Raw genomic sequence first — 21111 nt, 5'->3', positions numbered from 1 at the left:
GTCAACATTTTAACCATCCATTTGACTCCTTACTGTCTCTTTTTAAAAGGGAACTGGAAACAAGTTATGGAATAAATCCCAGGGACAAAAGGTACAGCATAAGAATATAGTCAATGTTACTGTCATAACGTTGTATGGTGACAGAGGGTAGCTACACTTACGGTGAGCAGAGCCTAAGGTGTAGAGTTATTGAATCACTATGTTCTACACCCGAAACTAATGTAACTTTGTGTGTCAACTATACTTCAAAAGGAACTGGAAGCAGGATGGACTGTATCTTCCTTCCTGGAAATACATTGCTTTTCATTCATTCATAATTCAACACATGCTCAACATTGAGCGCTGGGATCACAAAGGTGAATGGGACATAGTCATAGTCTATACCCTCATGGAGCCAGAGTCCAAGACTTTCTCTGTGCCAGGGACAGCCTTAGCCACCTGGAAAATACAAAGATAAGTCGGAGCCAGTTCCTATTCTCAAGGAAAGTGGTAAAGAAGTAGGATCTGGACCTGAAATGTTTGGTTGGCAGACAAGTGTGAGGAGGACTCAGAGAAGACCAGGATTTGGGCTTCTTGTTGGGGAAAATAACAATTCTACCAACATGATAGATTTGAGAGAAAAATCAATGTGCCTAATGGAAGATGTGACTGCGGTGGAGACTCCTGGAAATAAAGAACTGGTACTGGTAGAGATTTTACATACCTAATCCAAAATTGAGCATCCTCTCAGCAAAGTACACTTTCTTGGATGGGTGGTTTTCCAAGGCATGTTCTGAGAAGTTTCAGGGGTTGAGGCCAAAAGCATTATATTACAACCAGGTTGCTATTCTGATATTATTAATAATTTTTATTATTCATTTTATTCCATGTTTAAGAGAGCACTTCTGCTATTTCTCCAAAGTAGAATCAAGCTTCCCATTCATTCTTGGGGGCCCTCTGGGACTTTATGGGCCATGATTTTTGATTTGTGGAAATTCCTGCTTTGGATTGCTTTCCTAGAAACAACAATAAATCCAGAAGAGAGTTCTTCTAATTCCCCCACTCCTGTCCCACCTACCCACATTTATAGCTCCAAAGCCTACCTTAAAAACTTTAAGGAAGGAAAGGTTCCTGGATCTTGACTGATGGGCTTCCATACCTTGAATTTTCTTCAGCCAGAATCCCTCCCCTATGGTTTAAGCTCATTCCTGCTTCACAAGACTTCATAAAGATAGCTGATCCTAAACCATGTCTTAATGATTAATCAAGCCTAATGCTATCTTCCAAGGAAGGTCTGACTTGCTCTTTTTTTTTCAGTTCTTCATCAGCATTTGGTATTTCTGAGCACTTACCATATGTCAGATCTGTGCCAGAGACTGGAGCAGATACAAAGAGAACCAAACGTGGTTTCTGTTTGAATACCTTATCTTCTAATATAGAAACCATGCAGTAAAATAACTACAGGAACAAAGAGAAGATGCTGAGAAGCATAAGAGAGAAGCATAGACAAAGTGTTTAGGAATTTGAAAAGGAAGAGATTACTTTCATGTGGGGGACAAGGAGGCTCATGAGAGGTTTTGGGGATGGAAAGATAAGAAGGTGGCCATGTGAACGTGGAGAGGAGCAGAAATGGCCAATCCCTTGAGCCAAAAAATAGGACACCAGACTAGTTTGGCTGAGGGAGTATGAGGGAAAGGTGGGAGCCACTGAACAGTGATTTATTCATGGGATCCACACTAGGGAGAGAAAACTGTTTTTAGTCATACACAGCACGAACCCATGAGTCTTCTTCTGTCTATATTCAGTCAAGTGAACCTGGATTCAGAAGGAAGATGCAGAAGAGTTTTCTTTTAGTCTCAGTAGAGGAAGTCACTACCTAGGAGAAAAAAAAGGATTTAACATGATAAGGGAGGACAAGGGTAAGCAGATTTGCTCTTACATCAAAAGCGTATCATGGCATAGACCCTAAAGTTTTATTTACATAGCTACACAAAGAAGGTGTTTGGATAAAATATCATCTTTTAGAATGAAGTGTTTCTTAGATGTTACACTATGTAGCAACATATAGGGAGAATACCAATGCAGTCAAACCCAGCAACAAGCAAATCTCCTTAAAAAGTGAATGTCAAGAAATGGTCATTTTCCCCCACGCTTGCCAGGCTGAGTAATGTGCCCGTAAATTTTACACAATAGCACCCTCAAAAGAGAAAAAAACACAGAACAATGAAATTAGGGAAGGGTCTGGCAATCAGATTAAAGACTCATGGGTGAAAAAAGTCCCCAAAATAAATGTGTTGGAAAACCCATTTTGCTAATCATGCCAAGAGCTAAGACCGCTTGAACTACCAGAGATGTGTGAACCTCCCTTAATGTCATTTTCAAGAGAGTGCACCTAACAAATACAAGTTTCCCTGGGAGAATCACAGTTGTGCAATGGCATCTTTCGTTTGGTTGCTTAAAATGCCTTTTTTGTGTGTCTCTTATTTGTAGAAGGGTCTTCTTTTGTCAAGATTTGGGGTCTTTTCTCCACCTCATGCAACTCTTATGTACAAAAGGAGGGAAAAACACATTTATTTGGGGATAGAATTAAAAATAAAAAATTATTATCTTGAACTTGGGTCAATTTGATGGCGAATATTTTAAAAACCCAGCTTAGTTTATTAGGAAATATGAATCAAGGATTCTTATAAAAGTAAATCACTTTCAGAAAACTAACCTTGGCTGCTATGAAAACAGAGTTGCATTTCCATTCAGTCAACAGACCATTTCTGACAAAATGATCCTATTTGGGGAATACTGGTGAACCCCACTGAACTCAACACAGCTAAATAAAGGTGGTTCATTACCCTTGCCCAGTGGCAGCAGGGCAGCAAGGCACTAATTCAACTTCTCTAATGAAGAATAGTCAGGACAACAGGTGTCTTGTTTGGAGAAAGGTATTGAGCAAGGCTACACGAGACCCTGTAAGTTTATAAACATTGGCATCTACCTTTCTGTAAGGAAATGGAGACAGAAAATAAAGACTTTTCATCACATGAACTGGCTAAAATGAAAAAGGGAAGGGAAACAGTAAAAGTAACCAGCTCCCGCAAAAGATGACAACATATATTTTTGTTTGAAAGTACTAGAAAAGAAAGGTGTGATCATCAGCAACCAGTATGAATTCCAAAAGAGTTCAGAAGGAATGTTTAAAATGCTAGTACATACATACTTATCACACGCAAACACACACACACACATTCATGCACGCATGCACGCACACATGCATGCACATGACAAATTGACATTTTGAATGCTTCTATGTCTTCCCTACCCTTTTCCTTAATAAATGAGTCCACGGAACCAGGAAAAACATAGATCTCAATCCAAAAATATAGTTGGGTAAAGAAGAAATATCAGGAAAAAAATAATAATAAAGAAAAAGGATGTCTTGATTCTTTAAACCTTTTGTTCGTAGATAATCTTAACTATTGCACCAAATTATGACTCCAATGAATGTTGCATTGGTAGTGGGTAGGGTCCACTTTCCCTGTCTGAGGCCAGCCTACAGCTGCATTTTTCTCCTTTCTCCTCACTTTGAATAATCAGAGGAGCCATTGTATTTCAAGCCACGTGAAAGGACACCCCTCCAGTTGTGAAGAAACTATAAAACTGACTCAGATAAAAGAAATTTGCCCGCTTTTCTGGCTCTAGGGAGTACAGATCCGCAAACACTTCATCAACAAAGCACAGTGCCATCCCTAGTGTCCTTCTCTTGACTGCACTCTGGATGCCCATCCTGCTTTTCTGGTACAACAGGAAAGGAAGACAGAGTTCTCAAGAGGCCTGAGCATCTACTGAGGCATTGTTGGTTCACCTCATAGAGCATTCTTTAACTCTGTAGCAAGTGTCCTTTTGATTAAAAGTACTGTATCTTCCTTGGCTTATGTAATTATTTTGGAAAGGTTTTTGAATTTACAAACCCCCAAAGAGCAAAAGTCAGCCTAAGTGGTCTTAGGGGAGAATAAATTGGTCAAATATTAGGGCTGGGACTTAATCCCTTAACAACCAGGAAGGCGTTAGAAGATTGCACCTGGGGGCACCTACCTGGGCGGCTCAGTTTGTTAAGCATCTGGCTCTTGGTTTCAGCTCAGGTCATGACATTGAGCCCTGCATTAGGCTCTACACTCACCACAGAGTCTGCTTGAGATTCTCTCTCCCTCTCCCTCCCCCTCTGTCCCTTCCCCCTCTCTAAAATAAATAAATAAATAAAACCTTTTTTAAAAAAAGAAGGCGACGGCGGCAATCATCCTTTGAATGGAGTAGAACAAGAGCATGCCTAAGTTCACCAAGAACAAGATAGAACAAATTTCATCTGCTTTCCTCATACAGGAGAAGACCACAGATACAAAGTTTTATGTCTCAGTATTATATCTGACCAAGTGTTTCATAGTATACTTACATACCAGAAGAGAAATACAGATTTGTTGATCATGTGGTTACCTAGTAAGTCTTGGTTAATGTACCAAGGTCAACCAGGAGGGTATCTCCATTGGTGTAAAAGATTGTTTAACTAGCTTCAACTCCTAATAGCTCTCTTAGACCCTACAAATGTAGCATCAACCTGCGGGGGCAGGGACCTATATTTACAGAATTTTTTCCTAGTCTTTATAATAAATACTCTATAATAGTAGTCTGAATCACTTTTGTAATTTAAAATAAATCATCAAATATCAGCAATTTCACATAGTTGTACATAGGAAACCAAATCCAACGTCTTCTGCTAGTAATTCATTGGAAATCATCACAGTCTGGGGGGAGAAACTTTAGTTTATACAAGTCTGTGAAGATTAATAATAGAGGAAGGCATTTGAAGTAGGTATCACCACTAATGTTAGTTCACAAAAAAACATTAATTGGACAAAGGTCAGTGAGCTTCAAGCACGGTTTCCTCCTTCTGCTTGACAGAGTAGAGGCCAGTACTACCCAGCAAACTTGAGGACTTACCATGCAGTACTCTAATGTTGATGATTTTCTCTGTCCTCAGTTTTTTAAGGCTTCCTATAAACAGACTAAAACAAAGAAATACTCTCTTCCTTAGAATTTAATAGCTGGAAATTCCATTTAGAGCAAAAGTGAAAACATGTAAAAGTTAATTTAATCATTTCATTTGTAATTATTAGTAAAGAAATATTACATGAAATGCATCAAGTAGTATTAAAAATGAGGTTATACATAAAATATTTCATATTTGTGAACAAAAGTAACTTTGTAATCTAGAAAACTATTCTATTCATCTAGTCCATTTTAGGAAATGCAACCCTGCTTAACTTCAAAGAAAAATATTTTTGTAATTTTTTAAAAATATATATTTATCTTAAGTCTAGATTCAAGTTGTTATGAAGATTTCATCTCACAAGTCTGAATTATAATTCATAATACTCTATCAGTGATCTCTCAAAAGACAGACCTATGTTATTATAGGATGTGCCTTGCCATGAATATATCAAATATAATTTGCCCCCAATTAAAAAGAAAAAGAATTATGGCCAGATGGAATAAAATGTAAATATCCAAAATGCTAACCTATTTATAATATATGACCAATTAGAAAGATGGGAAAGGGGAACTGAGAATATGTTGCCAAAAAGAAATATGACTAAAGGGAGATTTTCATAATTTTTGCTAAGTTTCTGAATTTGATAATTTTCATTGTTTCTGGACATTGAAAAAATGGGAAAGCAGAATTTAATGAATCTGTAGAAAACTTAGGAGTGAAGAGATGGGAGGTAGTGAATGGATATCTATGTTACTCCTAGACTGTCCTGTGTTTGCAGTTTTTAAAATAGCAAAATATCTCTGAGGCATGAGATGCTAAACACTTGAACAAAGAAACCAAAGAGGATTTCTACAAGCCTGAATTCTTTTCAACTTTCCTTTCTCATCCTTGTATCTAAGAATCTGTGACTTCAGCAGAGCAGTTCATTGTGGGGAAAAAAAATGAATGTGAAAAGAGGTGAAATTATGACACTGTTAATCTCCAGCCGTGTATTCATTTTAGGCGGGTATTATTTCATCTTGCCTAGTTCTGTAAAATTCTCTCATAAAAGTCCCCGAATCTCACCAAAACAGTCAGGACATGATGGAAGAACTCCTTTTTTGAGTTTGTGACTCATATAGTTCAAACTTCACTTGCATTATCAGAGTTTCAGTTTTAAGTTCCCTTCATGATGCCCTCTGAGGATGTAGAAAGTTAGAAGTTATCCAGACATTTCAGGTAGAAGAAATAGATATTAAACAGAATAATCAGTATTAGCGATGGGTAGAAATAGAAATTACCATATTAAATTATTTACCTGCCTGATTGAATTTGTCTGCACTTAACTAAACAAGCCAACTGTGGGAAAGAACACAATGCTAGGAGATTCTATGGATTTAAAAAAAAATAGGCATTTATCTATTTGGTTTATTCTTGCCTCATTTCACAATGTAAACACAAAGAAATGCTTGCGGTAGAATTGGAAAAATATAAGTTAAAAATAAAATAGGACAAAAGTAAAATATAAATAAGAGGTATAGGCCAGGGAAAGAGAAGCTCAGATAGGCATACCAATGACCTTACCTAGACTGTAGAGTTTACTCTGATCTTCCAGAATGTCACAGCGAAAGGCCATTATTCTTATTTGTGATGCTGAAATGTAGCTATCACTCTAGAAAAGGAAATATTTTTTTAATCGCTTACCTCTAAAATAAATATCTCTAAATTGAGGAATGCAGCGTAATGCCCTTAACCACGGTGCTTATTATTTTCTATTTGTTCCTCTGCCCCCAATTCATTCTCTTCCCTTCTCTCTGCTCTGTACACAGGAGGCTCACCCTGCAGACTGTCTCTCCCAGGCTTCTTCCTGGCTGGCTCCAGGTTGGGTTCAGCTGGAGATTGGCAGTCAGGAGAAGAGAGAGGTTGAAGAATCCCTTCCCTGATCCTCTCTGCTTTGGTCACATTTCTGCTAGAAGCTGCCTGTCTTCAGGACTGCAGCTCTGTTGAGTAACACTTCCCATGACTCCAACAACCCGTCAGCCCAAAATGGTAAGAGCTTCCCACTTTGTTAAACTCTGGCTGCCTCAACACTTTCTATTAGTTCTCTAAACTCTTATCCACACTTTGCTATCCTTGAAGACTCTTCCTTTCCAGGAATGCCATGGCTTTCCCACCAGGACCCTGATTGATACAGATGAAATGTGTATATCAAAAGCCTCCTTCTCGAAAAGAAAGCATAACCATCACCCTCAAATACATCTCAGTCAAAACACCTCTTACAAGAGTCAAGAAATTATTGTTCAAGTATAACCAGAACTAACAGTCTAGAACAGAGCTATCCAATAAAACTTTCTGATGTAGTGGGAATGTTTTAGATCCGTGTTGCTCCATACAGTAGCCGTTAATTCTATGCGGCTATTGAGCTTCTGAAATGTGGCTAATGTGGTGAAAAAATGAATTTTTAACTTTATTTCATTTTAATTAATTTACATATATAGCCACACTTGGCTGGTGGTTGCATTATTGCACAGCACAGGCCTGTATGAACCCAAGGACAAAACCTAGAGACTACCCAAATACATGGTGCAAAAATAAGTACAGTCCCTGCTGATCAAGAGCCTACAGTCAGTATTTATGACTACAGTAGGAGGAAAATTAAGGTCAGTATAATAAAAAGGACATAAAGTCTAAAAGAGGAAAAGTTCCTACCAGATCACAGGTATCAAGAAAATCTTCAGAGAAGATTTTGAGATGAGCCTGGTCAACTGAATAGATTTTGCATTAACTTCCTATTTCTACTAACCACCACTCACTTCGTGGCTTTAATACAACATAAATGTATTATCTCACAGTTCTGTAAATTAGAAGTCCAACATGGGTCTCCCTGGGCTAAAATCAGGGTGTCAGCAGGACTACATTCCTTTCTGGAGGCTGTAGGGGAAAATCCATTCCCTTGCCTTTTTCACTTCTAGAAGCTACCAAGATTCCTTGGCTCAGAGCCCCTTCATCTACGTTTTCCATAGAAGACATGTCCCTCTGACCACAAGCAGGAAAGCTTCTCTGCTTTTGAGGACCCATGTGATTACACTGGGTCCACCCAGATAATCTAGGATAATCTCCCCAACTTGAGATTGTTAGCTTAATCACATCTGCAAAATCCCATTTGTCATATTGACAGGTTCCAGAGATTAGATTATGGATATCTTTTGGGAGCCAGTATTCTACCTACCAAATGCTTTCTACAGCAAGAGTTTGGAGATGAAAACAAGAGGATTCCAGGAGGAGATACAGGGCAAAAGCAAGGCGGACCAACAAGAATTAACAAAATAATCCCTAGAATCTGTTAGCCAGCTCACCCGATTAACCAGTATCCTCCCTTCCCTCTGTAAGCCCTACTGTAACACATGCTGGATACTCAGGGCCAGTAGGCTACCCTGAAACATCTGTTCACATCTACTTCCACCAGAGGAGTTGTATGCCTACCACGACCCAGCTGTGTTTCTTGCCAAACCTATTTAGGCCAGATGTATTTGTCATTGTAACATATAATTTAATTAAATAGTACATAAACCAATACGATGTGAAAAGAGAGTTGTTGTTTCCATGCAAATGAAGTTGACTACTTTGGAAGGACTCCTTAAAGGTAAGGTGCTAAAAACTTTTGCTAACCATTTAGATATAACCAAGACAACTACAAAGATTTTGGAGAAAATAGTAAAAATCTGCAAAGATCTATAATCAGATTGTCTTTTAAATAGGTTTAATATATACTATGCATTATGAGTTAGTTTACGCAAGAAATGTTATAAAGAAGTTCAGTCAGATGACTCATACTTGAAGAAATGTCCTTTCCTGAGGTGCCTGCCTGGCTCAGTGGGTTAAACGTCTGACTCTTGATTTCAGCTCAGGTCATGATCTCAGGGTCGTGAGATTGAGCCCCGTTTGGCTGCACACCCAGCTCTCCCCTTCTTTCTCAAAAAAAAAAGAAAGAAAGAAAAAAGAAATGCCCTATCCCTTCCTCATATGAATGTACAGTATATCTTCTAAGTATAAAAATGTTTAAGGTATATGTATACTTCTTTTTTTTTAAGAGAGAGAGTGCACAAGTTGCGGGGGGCAGGCAGAGGGAGGGGGGAGAGAGAATCCCAAGCAAGCTCCACGCCCAGCTCAGAACCCAATAGGGGGCCGATCTCACAACCCTGAGATCAAGACCTGGGCCAAAATCAAGAGTCCCATGCTTAACACACTGAGCCACCCAGGCACCCCTAAGTTTATACATTTTTATAATGTCCTTCTTTCAATGACATTTTTCAAGAAACTGGTTAACTAAACATGTTACAAAAGAGGACTTCTGCTGTATTTTAAAAAACAGAAATGGTATAATCGCAGACGAAAGGAGAGTGGAAGGAGAAAACACCACCAGTTCAGGTCAAGTAGACACAGAGAAGGACCTCCAATGTCACACTGAGGAATCTGGATACTGAAACATGCAATAAGGGAAGAGTAAAACGTTGTTGTTTTTGTTATTTGACAGTTAAATGTTTTTGAGCATATCAAAGGACATGCTAAGATTTGCCTTTTATGAAATTAACCTGGCAGCGAGCAGGCTCCCTGCTTCCAGTCCCCAGAAGTCCAAGTCCTTCCTCCCCTAGCAAAGGCCACTGGATTCCCACCCACAAGCTGCGTCTTGACCCTTGGGCTCTAGACCTGTGCTGTCCAACAGGGTAGCCACTAGCCACATGTGGCTAGCCCAAATTGAGATGTGCTATAAATGTAAAATAAACCCAGATTTTACAGACTTAGTAGGAGAAAAAGACTGTAAAAATCTGATTAATAATGTTTTACTGATTGTATGTTAAAACAATAATATTTAATATATATTGGGTTAAATAAAATACATTACCAAAAACTTATTTCACTTATTTTTGTATACTTTTTTAAAATGTGGCTACTAGAAAATTATTGAAAACTACATCTGTAGCTCAAATCTGAGGCCTGCATTGTATTTTTCTTCTGGACAGCAATGCTCTAGTCTTAGATCCGTCCTGGCATGAGATAGAAAGTTTAAGCCACCCCATCCCCGAGCCCAAAGCTTTGGGACTCACATTCCTATAATTGGGTGTCTAATTTGAAATCAAGAGTCCCTGTCTCAATCTTCTTTCTCCACCATGAGACATGGTCTGATTTCCCTAATTTCTGCCTTAAGACGTGTAAGGCTCTTCTCACTTCCCATCATTCCCAAACCCATTCCCAAACCCGTGTTTCCTCCCTCTGGTGACTGTTTGCTTCCTCTGGAGGAGAGACTTCTGGGAAGATGGAGAGCAACAACAGGGCATTGAATCTGGTGGTTAGGGGATATTACTGACCTTCAAGAGAATGACCATATCAACTGTTTGAGTGGACAGCTGAGCCATTGTCACAACTGCCACATCAATGATGTCATGGGCATAAAGACCAGAAGAAGTACAAACGATGACAAAAGCACTTGCACATCCCTTGGGCTTCGTCTCCTGGTGTAACTAAGACTTGGAGAGTGGAGGGTTTCCTGCCTGTTGTTTATTAGTCTGAAGTAGAGTGTTAACCAAGTGTACCCTTTTAAAAGGCACCCTGTTAGACCGTTAGGGATCACGATAAGGTTAAAAAGAAAAGAGGTAACTTTGCAGCACTAAGACTACATTCAGAAGTGAGAGACACCCCCACCAATCGCCTCACCCTCATGCAAACAAAGCTGAGTATGCCCTGATTTATTTGCCCATCCAGGGAACTGGCCAGATTTTTTTTTCTAAAATTCTGGAAGGCAATCTTTGTGTTCATGTTGCCTATGGACATGACCTGGGAGAAAGCATCTGATTCTGTCTTAGAGGCAGTTCTAATTCTTTTGGGCTGCTGGGGAATCTCAACAGAACATGTTTCAATATATATGAGCACATGCATATTTGAGGATATATACATGTACATTTGTCTCATGTGTGTGCTCATATATTTATGCATGTGAGCATTTTAGCTGAGGTAATGCAATAGATATCTAAAAACATGGCACACACAAAAAATCAAAACACACTATTCACTATGAAAATAATGTCAAAGAAGTTGGATAGGTATATGCTTCATTTTGTTTTTATATTTTAAGTTCCTACATTGAACTGCATAACATCTTACATTTCCATCCTGAGATATTCCATGACTTCTTGTAAAAAAACTGATTCCTTCTGGGGGTACCTGGGTGGCTCAGTCCATTAAGCATCTGACTCTTAGTTTCAGCTCAGGTCATGATCTCAGGGTCCTGGGATGGAGCCCCACATCAGGCTCTGAGCTCAGTCGGGAGTCTGCTTGAGGATTATCTCTCCTTCTCCCTCTGCCCCTCCTCTCTCTCTCCCGCAAATAAATAAAAATAATCTTAAAAAACTGCTTCCTTCTGATTTTTCAGTCTTGCAAAGTGCTCAATGACTTTGCTGTTGTAGTCTGGAACAATTTAAACTTTTAGCATTCTGGTTCTCAAAGAGATCTCCTGCTGACCACATGGAAGGCAGTATGAGTGGTAAAAAAGAGTCCTACTAAACAGTAAGCCAAAGGATACAGGTTTAAGCCAGAATTTCACCCATTGTGAATCTAGGCAGGACACTTCATACCCTTTAGTCGATTTCCTCCTTTATAAAATAAGACTATTAACCCTTGACCTGTCTTTCTCATGGGAGTTTAAAAAGAGTATCTGGGCATCAGTTTTATAAACTTTGAAGTACTAAGTAGAGGAACAAATAGGTATTATTATCACTACAATTGTTAAACTATGTCTCAGGCCTAGGAAAAAGCTCCAGTGCTCAGTTCTTTGATACAGTGAGTCAGGAAGGAAAGTATAGGATTCCAACACACACACACACACACACACCTGTCCTGTGACTTCATTCATGAAATTCAGGGTAGAAATTTAAAATGTTTCCCTAGATTCCATTAGAATTACATTGGCTTCAAAGGAGGTAAAAGTCAAGATGTAACAGAAATTTTTACTCTAATTTGTTCTGAAATACAGGTTTTCAATCATCATGACTCCTTAAATTAGAATGGATCTGCAAAAATAGATACATGCAAACATTTTTTCCTAAAATTTTTTCATGTAAAAGTATGCAGCCTGCTATGTAATGTCACACATTAAAATAACACTGGCATAGAATGGGAGTAAAATCCTTTCTCTGGAAATAAGCATATGTTATTAAAATTATGTATCATTTGTAGCCAACTACTAGAAAAGAAGCCACACTGCAGTGTTTCAGTTTAGGACCTGGAGGACCGTGACATTGTGCAGTAAGCATAGGACTAGGAGGCAAGGGGCTTGGGTCCTACTTCCTGATACTCCACTGAGTAAGCTGGGGACTCGAGTCAAGCATTGACTTCCATGAGCCTTAACTTCCTCATGTGTAAAATGGATTAACAGCACATGCCGACTTGCCTGTTTCTCATAGAGTTCTTAGAGGGATCAGATGAAAGTATCTACGAAAATGGCTTTGTAAACGATGAAATGGTGTAGACAAATTAAGAAAATGAGCTTTATAGAAAAGTTCTTGTAACATAATATAGCTGTTCACCAGTTTCTTTATCATATGTATAACCCACAGAGTTACATTGGTAATTCTGTTTTTCATACATTAGCCTTAATAATGTTATAATAACCTTGACCTTAATACAGCTAAAGAAGAGCTAAATATGCTCTTCATCCATCATTCCTCTCCAGAGTTTTTGAACAGAGTGCACCATCCCCCAAGTAATACAAACTTTAGGTACTCTGACAAAGTTGTATACAGAACAAGCCACAAAAATCGCCATTATGAAATTAATAACAAGAGTATGAACAAGACCTTTGAATATGTAAAAAATCCTATAAACACAATGCATTTACAGGATGATAACTAAGAATAGAACAGCAGATAACACAGAAAATGATGTTCTTGAAAACTCAACGCATCTACTGAATTCAGCCAAAGTAACTCTTAGAGAAAAAAGTCAGGATGTTATTCATCTCAGTCTTAAAAAAATTAAAGAAAATCAGCTGAATATTTTAAAGGATAAGAAGGCAACCCAAACAAAAATAAGAAAAGCGAAAAATAAAATTAAACAAGCATACTGGAAAATGGAACAGAAGTATAATTGAAAAATAAAGTCATGATCTGACTTGCTAAAAACAGATAGATCAACAGCAAAAATTAATCAAAAGTAAAATGGAAATAAAGTGAGAAAGAATACTAATCAAAATACAAAATAAAATGAGTGAATACACAGTTGTATGAAAATAAACTTCATGTAATAAATAATTTCTTTTTATAAAATATGACAAACAAAAACTGAAAAACAAATGGAAGATAAGATCAAAGAAAACAGAGGGATTATATGAGTTTATAGATAAATTATCAAAAATGGTCAGGGAATAATATCAAATGTATTATAAACCACTTTTGAACACAGCAAAAATGATAAAACCATAAGTAAACTATGATCTTGGCTCTACAACCTGATAAAGATAATAAAACAGTTCTAGGCCAATTTCACCTATTAATATGCATTCAAAAATGATAAACAAAATATTAGCAACAGAATTCAGCTATTCACTAAAAAAACAATACACCAATGAACAAGTGGGAATTGTCGCAGGAATTTAAGGAATATTCCACATAAGAAATAAGAAAAATTACCAAAACAATATACCACATTAATAGTATAAATAATAACTGTATTTAAATATATGCCCAAAGGGTTTTCAAAAAACATTAGAACTTATTTGTAAGTTTTAAACACAAAATATAAGAATAGAAAGCTATTTCCCTTTGACTTCACAAAATGTTACTAAATCCTTACTATGTGGAAAGACATTCAATGCAAAGCAGTATCTACTTAAAACCACAAGCTAGCATTCTGTGTAACTGAGGAAAACATTAGAGGTGTTCTCACTAACATCAGAAACTAAACTTAAATGCCATTGTCACTGCTTACTAATTAATACTGCATTTCAGGCTCTTACAAATGCAGTGGCACTTAAATAATTTGAGATGTTAGAGACAAACAAGAAAATGTTAATTTCCAACAATATGATTGTATATAAAATTTTTTAATCAACCATAAAATTATCAAAGTTATTAAAGGAGCTCAACAAAGTAGTCAATGATAAAATAAGTGCACACACCTATAGTATTTCTCTATACCAATTCCATACCATTAAAAGTAGTCAGAAATTAAAATAAAAACAATGTATTCTTATCAACAAGAAAAATGTAAAATAGAGTTTTTTTAAAGTACAATTTATGTTAAATTGTTAATTAAAATTCCAAAAAGAAAAGAACAAATATTATAAGAATGAAAACCCAGGGTGCCTGGGTGGCTTGGTTAAGTAGCCAACTCTTGATTTTGGCTCAGGTTATGATCTCAGGGTCTTGAGATTGAGCTCCCTGCTCAGTGGGGAGCGGAATCCTGAAATCTGTTTCAGGATTCTCTCTCGACTTCTCCCTCTGCCCTTTCCCCCTGCTTGCTCTCTCTCTCTCTCTCAAATAAATAAATCTTTAAAAAAAAATAAAAGAATGAAAATCCTCCACAGGTTAATCTGTAAATTAAAGCAACTTGAAAGTGAACCTCAACTATTCCTAATATAACTTGAAAAATTATTTTTAAATTCATTTGCAATGGAATTCCTTTTTAAAATGGAAGCAAATCAACAATCCCTGATGCAGTTACTTCCAGCAGCCCAGTAAAATTACCAAGGGAGGAGAAGTCCAAAATTAAAAACAAGTCTGAAAACTGAGACATGCAGCAAGCTGGTTGCCAGAATTTGGGAGGAATTTTCAGTATCTATGAGACCTATGGAGCTGGATTGAGAAAGACAACCAGTGGCTTCCTTCTGCTTTACAACACCAGTAATAATAAATAAAAAGTCCAAATAATGTGAAATAAAATATGAAGGTACTTGTCTCTCATTCACAATCTCTTCCCTCGCTCAGAAAACCAGAACCAGGGCCAATCAGATTGTTGAGCATCTATTCTTCTGATATTATGATATTCCTTTTTTATGACTTTTCTTTCAACCCTCTCTTCTTTCCACATTCATTCAGAGAAGATACTTCTAGGAAAAGATAGTTAAAGGGGGAAATGGTATTTCACTAAGAAAGCAAAACTAACAGCGAATGGAAATCCTTTCCAAGGAAAGAACAGTAGGCAGGTGCAAAAAAGAAAGAGCCCTGAAAGAGTCTTTTGGTGGACTGTAGCTTGTCTTTTATTCCATTGCTTCAAAAGCATCAACAAACCAGAAAGAGAAAGCAGAAGATAGCACACTGGTGAGCAGAACCACACCACATGAATACTGGACAAATACCTAGAATTGGGCTCAAATTTGCATGCAACCAACTGTAGATCTAAGAAGGGATTTGGCATAGAAAACAGAAGAAGGAGAAGCTGTGCAATCTTTCTTTTGTAAAAACCTCTTCATGATAACTCTCTCACATGAAAATGAGTAAACAACACACAAACATACAACATGAGGCCTCTAAAAAATAATACAGAAGAAAGAGAAATCCATCATCCTAAAAATTAAAAGAAAAAAAAAAGTTCTGAAAATAATCTTCTGTGAGAAGCAGAAGTCATCATTAGAAATTTTTGTGTGATATTTTGCTCTGATGCAAAAACTAGGTTTTTGAGAATCGGAGAGTAATAAAAAAGAGGAAAAGAGTAAAGCACGACAAAAGAATAAGAAATAAACTTAAATCTCACCACAACCATTCATTCAGGAAATTGACATATCCTCCCAAATATTGCCCAGCCCAGTTGATTTTACTAGGTGCCTTTTTTTAAAGTAGGCTCCACGCCCAGTTGAGAGCCCAACTTGGGGCTTGAACGCACAATCCTGAAATTAAGACCTGAGCTGAGATCAAGAGTCAGATGCCTAACTGACTGAGCCACCCAGGCACCCGATTTATAGGAGCATTTTGCTGAACTTTCAAAAAACAGATCATCTCTATCTTATACAAGTTTTTCCAAAAATATAGAAAATAAGATAAAACAATTTAACTCATTGTCTGAGACTAATATAATCAAACTTTAAAAATGGATGAGATTGAAACAAAAATGTTGGCCTGTACCTCTACAAATATAGATGCAAAAATTCTAAGTAAAATATTAACTGAATTCAAAAATATATTTTAAAATTGTATATCATGATCATAAGGATTTTTCCCTAGGAATGCAAAAGAAATCTATCGTTGTAACTCAAAATACTAAATAACTTAAAAAAAAAATCATGAGTATGTCAATGGATTTTTAAAAAGCATCTAGCAGAGACTGACTTCCAGAATGATGAATTAAGAACCTCTGAAAATCTCTTCCTCCATAAAAGCAACAAGAAAACCAGGGAAGAAATGGAGGGCAGGGCACAAAAATCAACTTTTTCAGAACTCTGGAGATTAACCAAAGACTTTCAACAACCTAAGAATGAGTTATTCAAAAAAAATGGCTGTATCTTAATATAAGCAGTGAGTTTTGTGGTATCTTGCCCTATTCCCGTCCTCCTCTCCCATGTCCATGGTAGTCTTGGAACCAGCCTTGAGATCATGGTAGCTACAAAAACCAGCAACCTTGCAGCCACTAGAGGAGGGGGACATGTTTGGACCTGCCCAGAAGCCCCAGCTCCAGAGAACTGCTGCCATTAAACCTGTCTGGCAGTTTCCCTGGTAACCCCCATTTGCAGAGCTTATCTTTATACAACCCGAGTCCAAGGTTGCTCAGTGAGAACAGCCTTTTCCCTGAGATATGTGTCTAAAACAATCAGTGGCCACAATTTAACATGGGGCTCCCTATAGTGTTGATAAGAGTTGGGGCCAATAAAAAGCTGACCTTAAAAACATTTAAAAAAAAATATCTGGTTCTGGTCCATAAGGGGCTTTGAAAACCTCCAACACATTCCTGTAATCCAGAAAGCCACGTGCACATACACAACAATGAACATGCCCAGGAAAGACCTAATTTATCACCTCTGACCTGAGGCTCTGTATAAGCAGGAGGGGAACTAAGGCAGAGTTGTAAACTACCTGACTGAGTGCTGAAGGAATGCCCAACACACAAAAAGAGTACATTAGTGAAGGCTTGAAATATTATTGGCAAAGCATTTAAGGCAAAGAACAAAGGAAAACTCCTAATAAGAGACATCAAAGAAGATTCGAGTAAATGGAGTGCTATGCCAGGTTCACAAAGAGATGATTAACCTCATCAATTCTTCCCACTTCATCTATGAAGTCAGTGCAATCACAAAAAAACATCTCAGCTTTTTAAAAACATTTAAACAAACCATCCAAACCTGAAGTTATAAAAGTCCTCAAATAGCTTGTAAAACTTTGAAAAAGAAGAGAAGGGAGGGGTGATTTCCTCCAACCAGAAATGACATACTAAAAAGCTACTGTAATTAAAACAGTATGGTACTGGTGAGGGTCAAATAGGTCAATGAAGCCAAATGGAGAACTCAGAAATAAACCCACATATGTATGGAAATTTGGTATATGATAAAGAAGCATTTTTAAAATAAGGAGAAAATAATTTATCTAGATGGCACTGGAAAGAATGACTCATTATATGGATAGACATAAAGTTGGTCCCCCCTCCTGATATCATTTACAAAGGTGAACTCAGAATGGATTAAAGACTTTTCTGTATAAGGTAAAACTGTAAGGCTAACAGAATAAAATATGGGAATATCTTTGTGACCTAGGGATATGAAAAACTTTCTTAAAATCCATAATGCACAAACCATATGTAAAAATATATATACATATATTAATGGATTTTACTATATCAAAATAAAGAATTTCTTACTTAGGGATAAATCTGAAAAAATACGAGCAATACTTAATACAAAATATTGCTGAGAGAAATTAAGGGAAACCGAAATAAATGGAGAGGTATACCTCATTCACAGGTTGTAAGACTCAATATTAGTAAGGGGTCAGCTCTTCCTACATTGATCTATAGATGTCATGCAATCCCAATAAAAATTCTAGTATGCTTTTTTTCTGGATATTGACAACTCAATTCCAAAATTCATATAAAATGCAAAGAACCTAGAATAGCCAAAACAAATTTGAAAAAGAAGAACAAAGTTTGAGGATTAATGTTGCCTGATTTAAAGACTCATTATAAACCTATAGCAATCAAATTGGTGACATGATAGAGAACTAGGTCAATGGAATAGAAGAGAGTCCAGAAATGGACCCATACATTTTAGGCAACTAATTTTTAACAAATTAGATTCAGAGGCAATTCATTGGAGAAGGGATCATGTTTCAACCAATGGTGCTATAACAATGAAATATTTATATTCTTAAGATGATCTTTGATTCAGGGCGCCTGGGTGGCTCAGCTGGTTAAGCGACTGCCTTCGGCTCAGGTCATGATCCGGGAGTCCCGGGATCGAGTCCCGCATTGGGCTCCCTGCTCGGCGGGGAGTCTGCTTCTCCCTCTGACCCGCCCCCCTCTCATGTGCTCTCTCTCTCATTCTCCATGTCTCAAATCAACAAATAAAATCTTAAAAAAAAGATGATCTTTGATTCATATTTTGTACTGTATTCAAAAATTAACTGAAAATGGATCATAAACATAAGTTGAAATCTAAGTCTATAAAACTTAGAAAAGAAAATATAAGAGAAAAATCTCTGTGACCTTAGTTAGGCAAATATTTCTTATGTAGGAAAATAGAAGCAAAATTCCTAAAAGGGAAAAATGCTAACTTAAGTTTCATCAAAATTCAAAACTTCTTTAAAAGACATTGTTAAGAGAATGAAAAGACAAATCACAGACTAGAAAAATATCCTTGCAAAGTACTTGTATTAGAGCACAAGTACAAGTAAATATAGGATGTGTAAGTGCAAATATCTATACGAATGCAATATGTGATAAAGGACTTCAACCTAGAATATATCTAAAAGCTCAAAATTCAAGGGGCACCTGGGTGGGACAGCTGGTTAAGTGCCCGTCTCTTGGTTTTGGCTCACTTGGCATCTCAGCGTTGTGAGATCAAGCCTCATGTAGGCTCTGCACTCAGCACAGAGTCTACTTAAGACTCTCTCTCTGCCCCTCCTACTTGCTCACTCTTGCTCTCTCTCTCAAATAAATAATCTTTTTTAAAAACCTCAAAATTGGGGCGCCTGGGTGGCTCAGCCGTTAAGAGTCTGCCTTCGGCTCAGGTCATGATCCCAGGATCCTGGGATCGAGCCCCGCATCGGGCTCCCTGCTCAGCGGGAAGCCTGCTTCTCCCTCTCCCACTCCCCCTGCTTGTATTCCTGCTCTTGCTAACTCTCTGTCTGTCAGATAAATAAACAAAACTGTTTTAAAAAGGTTAAAAATAAAAAAGGTTAAAAAAATAAAAACCTCAAAATTCAAAAATAAGAAAATAAAGAACCCAATTTAAAAATGGGCAAAAGATTTGATTAAAGAAGACATATAGAGGGAAAATAAACACATAAAAAGATGCTCAACATCAGTCATTAGAAAAAATGCTTATCAAAACCACAATGATACCATCCCTTATCTATTAGAATGGCTAAAATTAAATAAACTGACCACATCAAGTATTTGTAAGGATGTGGAGGCACTGGAATTCTCATATATCCTGCTGATCCGAGGGTGAAATGGTATAACCACTTGGGTAAACAGTTTGTCAGTTTCTCATTCAACAATACGCACTTTATGTGTGGGGTGTGTGTGTGTGTGTGTGTGTGTGTGTGTGTGTGTGTGTAGAATCTATATGCTGTGTGTCTATTAAAATTTATTGATTTTTATTACCATGTAATATTTTATAATATCCATCCAGTATATCTCATTTATCCATCATCTGCAGGAAGAAAGTCAAATATACCTTCAACTTTCTATCACATACTTGTACAGCATCCCTTTGTACCTTTGTAGGAACTTACATCCTGGTGTGAATTGCTGGACCATAGAATGTATGCACACTAAATACTGTTATATTGTTTTCCAGGAGAGCTGACAAGAGTAAATTCCAACCAGTAGTGCACAAGAGTTTCCATTTCCCTTCTTTTTGATAATTGCTAAATGGTGATCTTTTAATTACATAATTCTTTCTACATTTATTACTTGGCATATAAGGGAGAGATTTTCAATCTCCACCTGTTCATTTTTTATTCATTTATTTAATCATTGTGGGCTCCTGGATTTCTATTTTATTCAAGGGATTATAATCAATTGAAATCATTATTTTGATGTTCATGTTGTCCCAGAATGGGAGCCCCTTTAAGCTGGTACCTATGTCCTTTTGATAAGTCCACATCATTTTTTTAATAGACTTTTTTTTTTTAGATCAGTTTTAGGCTTATAGAAAAGTTGAGCAGAAAGTACAGAGAGTTCCCATATACTCCTCCCCACACAGTTTCTCCCTTGAGGTCAGGTAATGAATTAAATTCACCCTTGAGTCCTCAGCATTGAGCACAGTGGTCACCACATAGTAACTACTCATATATTCAAAGAAGATATAATCAATTCATAAATCCAGTCTGAGATAAGCTACCACCGATCAAGTTTTCAGAGATTCTGAATATCCTAATAAACCATGGAGGGATAAGCACATTCTCAGAAATGGAATTTCTCCAGTCTTTTGTTGCCAAAATGTTGCCTCATATAGGCTTTATAGCTAAACAATAAACTCCACACTCCATCTACTCTTGGAGAGATCTTCACAGCCTGACAACCCTCCTATAATCCTTTCCTCTACTCACAGAAAGAAAAACAATGTTTGGAGTCATTTCCCCATTCCCTGAAAATATGTCCCAGGCATGTGGTCTCTAATTTCTACATACCACAAAATCACATGCTCATAGAGCTGCAGAATTAGAACTTCCAAAAATCCTTTGCATTCATCATTTTATAGATGGGACAACTGAGGCCTAAGGAGGTAAAATGACTTCCCCAAGGTCATAAAGCAGATAAGCAGCAACAGTAACCGAAGTCTGTTGGCTCCTAATCACCATCTAACCGATGTTACTCCAGTAATAAAAATTAATTCTCCCACCCACACAGAAGAGCCTTTCAGCCACTGGTTCACTTATAAATTGTCCCAGGATCATTGTTAATAATGATTACTA

At 37.3% G+C, this 21111-nt stretch overlaps 1 long non-coding RNA gene across 1 annotated transcript in view; it reads right to left on the bottom strand.

Annotated features, from left to right (window-relative positions):
* Positions 1 to 1734: 1734 nt before the first annotated feature.
* The window catches only part of LOC113934408, an 84700-nt gene continuing 65323 nt past the window's right edge, over positions 1735 to 21111 (bottom strand). Inside the window, exons 3-4 of the long non-coding RNA XR_003523668.1 lie at positions 6581 to 6668; positions 1735 to 1855 (exon numbers count right to left, since the gene is read on the bottom strand). This is a non-coding gene — a long non-coding RNA (uncharacterized LOC113934408). The remainder of the gene's footprint in view (positions 1856 to 6580; positions 6669 to 21111) is intronic.

Source organism: Zalophus californianus, chromosome 13 (genome assembly GCF_009762305.2).
Source record: "Zalophus californianus isolate mZalCal1 chromosome 13, mZalCal1.pri.v2, whole genome shotgun sequence".
Lineage (NCBI taxonomy): Eukaryota > Metazoa > Chordata > Mammalia > Carnivora > Otariidae > Zalophus > Zalophus californianus.
Note: the sequence above shows the minus strand (reverse complement) of the source record. Positions and strands in the feature narration are given on the sequence as shown.